The following is a 5,260-nucleotide window of genomic DNA, read 5'->3' as shown; positions in this document are numbered from 1 at the left end:
GTCGTGAATGGTTAATAAAATCTAAGACTATTGCATATTAAGGTCAAAATAGAACTACCAATATATGAGTCTCATACGATGCCATTTCAACGATTGTACCACAAAATCCTGGAATATTACAAGGTTCAAATTCCAGAGTTACATGGTTCAAATTCAAAGATTACAAGGTTCAAACTGATAATGGAAATGAAATTCAGCTCATTCAGCTGCAAGCACCCGTGCTGATTAGCTGGACATGGATTATAAGAGAGGTTCAAACTAAAACTTAAAATAGTAAGGCTGCTTTCCAAACCTCGTCATTTATGCAAAGGGATCAGCCGCAAACAAGTCATGTACGGGTTTGACACAATGACTTCCAATTACTCTGTCATATGCTCTTCCGATACGATGTTTAGCTTTTTTGGAGCCTCTTCCATTCTGCACTAGCTGCCGGCTCTGATCAACAAATCATTCATCTTTCCTAATTAAATGTGTGTTCAACCTCAGTACCTTTAGCACCCTTGCTTTGGCAAGAAAGAACATAGCGAATGTAATCTCCGGTAAGGTCCCTCGGTAGGAGTTCAAAGTGATTTTGAGAGATGCAGATCCGGGCATTCGATGTGATTGTTGTTATAAACATTATCCACCACCGAGCCTATTACTATTTGGAAAAGAAGAGAATGTGTTGGTGCCTACAAGCAGTTTTGAACACTACTACACGCCTATTTGTTTGCAGGATTTGTAAAATACACCAACGTGACATCTTTGATCTGACATGATTAACATGGGCATTTGATTACAATCTAGAAAGATGTAGCCTTCTTCACAAGAGGTTGGAGTGGATGAAAAATTCCCTAAGAAAACTAGTACAGATGAATCCAAAGGAGAAATGCTTATGGATTGTAACCATATGAATCAAGCGACCAATATGGGGTGGGGGTGTATGTCCTGAAATCCTCCAAAATTCCTTTACAAATCATAGTACATTGTCATTGTAAACTTGGCAAAAGGTGCAAAAAATTGAACTCCATTATGGTTAACATTTAACAGGAAAGGAACATCACCTCGATATACAACTTCTTCAGGCACGGAAAGCATGTCAGGAAACTGACAACTTGGTCCAGGTTGGGGCCGACATATTCTATTGCCAAGACCTTCACTGTGCGGAGATCTGGGTGAAGTGTAGCGCCCCGACCTCAAATGGTCAAGCCTCTGTGTATCTATGCCATCCCTGGATTGGTATGCTGGCACACACAGTACATCGATGTATATATCAAAGTGCAATCACATGTATAAATGACATAGAATTGATATATACCTCATAAGTCTTAGCTGAAACAATCAAACAAGTATGGAGTCACATCAACGCCAATGACAAGTTGAGTGTAGACCGTAATCTTACAACATAACTCTTACCCATCGTAGAAATTCCTGAAACATAAGACATTGCAGCCGTGTAGGTTAGTACATTGAATGTACTGGCAATATCACAGATAATGGCAGATGAAAATAGCCCTATCTCTATATGCAATATGGTTGTGGAGGCTCTAAGGTTAACTTTGCATAAAGCTAATTTTTCCCTATCATAAAATAAGTTATGCTACTATTACAAAAATTGCATAAGATTGAGATGGCAACCGCAACTCAATATATTCCCAAAGTTTATTTAGACCCACTAATTAAATTAAGGGTGATGAGATCTCTCGGCATTTCCACTACTAGATGCTCAAGATGTCCGTAACTGGGTACATAGCTAATCGATTAGGTTTTAACACTCTAGAGAGGTTTGCGACTTTTCCCCACAAGACTCGATCGCCTGCCTTGAAGTTCTCGCGCTGCCTGGCGTTTGAGAACAGGATGACCGAGACATAGTCTTTCGGAAGTGTTCTCCCTTAACCCACGGATAGGCCGGTACACATACTCATTCTACATCTGGTAGCCTATCCCGAAAGAGATCACACTATCTACTTAACTAAGCCAGAGCCCATATTGACTTGTGGCTGCACACGGAAGCTTCTAGACATGTAAACACCTTTGATCCCTTTGAGCCTGAGCGGACGGACCACTAGTGGTGCACCACCATGGATTTCCCATGCGTGCCCCATTGTACCTCGCCACCATTCAAACCAATTTCCTCCCAGGTAGTTCATTTAAGTCTTAGTCCTGATTACTACTTTGTCACTCAAGTCTCGCCATGAACACTTCCCAATCCACGTCTCCAATTGCGATGCAGAAATAAACTTACACGGTGGTGACAAGGTTGTATGGTTCAGACCTACCTCAAAAGAACTACTAGGTAGAAGCATAGCCATCCGACATAAAATTCTTACCATGCAATCCTACCGCAAAGGACTAAGTGCCTAAATAAAACATAGGTAATTGAAAGAATGGTCAAATGTGAACTTGCCTAGTAATGGTTGATGAAGATTATATCGCTCTCAGAAGTTTACTTAATAGAACTATTCGTCACTCTCCGATGAACATCTATAAAGTCAAACATTGCATTCACATAAGCAATCATTTCAGAGAACCAAATAACATGCAACATGAAAAGACTTGAAAAAACCAACTGAAGACACAACACACTTAACTATCACAAAATATTGTAAGTGCAACAGAACATAGGCATGGGGTTCAAAATTTGTGATGTGAAGCATAGTGCATACAAAGCATGTGAGTAAAGCTACTATGGAAAGATCCTAAGTGTGTGAAAATATTGTGACATTGGTCCAAGTGGCAGGATTTGGCTACGGTGACGAAACGGAAAAAGAATCCACTTAATCGGAGCTACGGTTTAGGAGATATGGCCAGTTGAAGTTTGAATTCAAATCTGAATAAAGTTCAAATTTGAATCCAACAAAAGTTTACGAAAATGATACCGCTGGATAGATCTAAAAAATATGAAGAATCTGCCGCTGGTTTCATCGAATTTGGACCTATGGTTAAAAAGTTGTGGCAATCCGAAGTTTAGGGGCTAATCCCAATGACTAAATAGAAAGAAAAATAACTGCGAACATGCCCTTGGCCCTGTGGCGGCTCGTGGCTGGCCGAGCAGCGTTCACTGCGTTGGCTATGCAGTGAATGGCCGCAATCTAAACAAAACGGCCACAACAGCTAACTAAAAGAAAAACCGAAGAGCGGTTTAACTAAAACCGCATGGTTTAATTAAAACCGCAGTTAACCGAAAAAACAAACAACTAAAAGAATAGGGCGGCCGGGTCGGCTTACAGCAGCAATGACGATGAACAAAGGACGACGACGCGGTCTGGGTGATGGGCTGGGTGGCGGCTCCGGCGGCAGCAGAGGGTACGGCCAGGTCGAGCGCGACGCGGGCCTTCGGGTGGTGCTGGAGTGGGGCGTCGGCGGGGTCGGGACGGGGCGAGGCGAAGGCAAAGGCTCTGAGCTCCGGTACGGCGCGTCGGGGCAGCGGCTCCAGTGGGACCTGGGGTCAAAAAAGTATGTTAAACTGATACGAGTCGGAGCGGGGATCCAATTGACAGAGAAAGGAGGGGTCGGGTGTGCCACCGGCGACGAAATCCTTGGCGGAACGGCTTGGCTCCGGCGAGATGCACACGAAGAGGATGGAGGCTGCGGGCGACGTGCTGAGTAGAGGAGGGGCGGGATCGGATGAAGGTGTCTCGGGGCTTTTATAGGCACGGAGAGGAGGCGCGGGGCTGCGGATAAGCATCCTGCACGAGGGCTGCGGCCGGCGGTTGTGGGAGCGTGGCGCGGCGGCTCTATCCCATGTGGGTTGAGCGGGAGGTTGGGGACGACCTACGGCTGGGCTCCACGAGTCAGTGGCAGCAATAGGAGGCGAACGAGGGGAGAGGCAGGGCGGTTGACCGGTTCGAAGGGCGCTCGGGCACGAGCAGGCCTGGGCCGAAGTGCTCCTGGGCCGAAAGGCCGAGCAGGCCGGCTCGGGTGTGCCTGTGCGTGTGTGTGTGTATTTTTTTAACATAAACAAAAAAATACAATAGAGAGAAAATAAATAAAAATCTACATATGCATATTAGATACTGAAATGTTCATAAAAATACCAAGAATAAGATGAACTATTTTACAAGTTCAAATAAATTCCATAAAAATCATAAAAGTCAAACAGTGCTACTGTTGCATTTAAAATCAATAAAAATCATTTTTAAAAAAGCAAAATGATTTAAAATTTATTTTCTCCTAATTTTCTATTGAAGGGAATTATTTTACCCTTATTTCCATTTATTTATTTTTAGGAGAAAAATAATTTGAATAGAAACCCAAATAACTCCCAATTGGATTTGAATTTGGAGTTTCAAACAACTTCAAATGGAAAATGTGTTTCAAATAACTTTAAAGTGACTTCCAAATTATTTCTTTGAAACTTCCAACTCTCTTGCTTTGAATTTGAAGAAGTCATTTTATCTTCCCTCATGAACTCATTGAGTTGCTTAAAGTTTCTAAATTTCACATATTTCAAATGGAATTCAAATCATTTTCAAAACCCTTTTCGTTTCTTTAAATGGAAGAAGTCATATTATCTTCACTCTAGGGTTTTGTGATGAAATGAATTTGAATTCATGGAGATCAAAATGCAAGATCGAGGTTTTGGGAAAGTCCTTTTATTCCCTCTCATTCAACTTTCAAAAGTTTAAATTTCCACTCAATCTCACACAATCAATCACACAACAATCAAACAAACAATCATAATTATTTACTTAATATAACATTTCAAAATTTAGAATTTTGGGATGTTACAAACTACCACCCTTAAAATGAATCTCTTCCTCAAGATTCGGAGAGGCTAGAAAGAAGGTTAGGTTTGGAGGGTCTCCTTGAAAATCCATTCATCAACACAAGGTATGGGGTGCTACCTATTGGAAATATGCCCTAGAGGCAATAATAAAATGGTTAATATTATGTTTCCTTGTTCATGATAATTGTCTATTGTTCATGCTATAATTGTGTTATCCGGAAATCATAATACATGTGTGAATACATAGACCACAACATGTCCCTAGTGAGCCTCTAGTTGACTAGCTCATTGATCAATAGATGGTTACGGTTTCCTGACCATGGACATTGGATGTCGTTGATAACAGGATTACATCATTAGGAGAATGATGTGATGGACAAGACCCAATCCTAAGCCTAGCACAAGATCGTGTAGTTCGTATGCTAAAGCTTTTCTAATGTCAAGTATCTTTTCCTTAGACCATGAGATTGTGCAACTCCTGGATACCGTAGGAATGCTTTGGGTGTGCCAAACATCACAAGTAACTAGGTGGCTATAAAGGTGCACTACGGG

General features: G+C 41.8%; 1 long non-coding RNA gene across 1 annotated transcript; it reads right to left on the bottom strand.

Annotated features, from left to right (window-relative positions):
• Positions 1 to 969: 969 nt before the first annotated feature.
• LOC123101339 (uncharacterized) lies at positions 970 to 3,758 on the bottom strand. Its single transcript, XR_006448588.1, has 4 exons — positions 3,505 to 3,758; positions 3,208 to 3,421; positions 1,298 to 1,410; positions 970 to 1,223 (listed from the first exon to the last, which is right to left on the bottom strand). It is a non-coding gene; the product is annotated as an uncharacterized lncRNA (long non-coding RNA).
• Between the last annotated feature and the right edge of the window lie 1,502 nt (positions 3,759 to 5,260).

This window comes from Triticum aestivum, chromosome 1A (genome assembly GCF_018294505.1).
Source record: "Triticum aestivum cultivar Chinese Spring chromosome 1A, IWGSC CS RefSeq v2.1, whole genome shotgun sequence".
Taxonomy (NCBI): Eukaryota; Viridiplantae; Streptophyta; class Magnoliopsida; order Poales; family Poaceae; genus Triticum; species Triticum aestivum.
The sequence above is the reverse complement of the archived record's forward strand: the minus strand, read 5'-3'. Positions and strand labels throughout refer to the sequence as shown.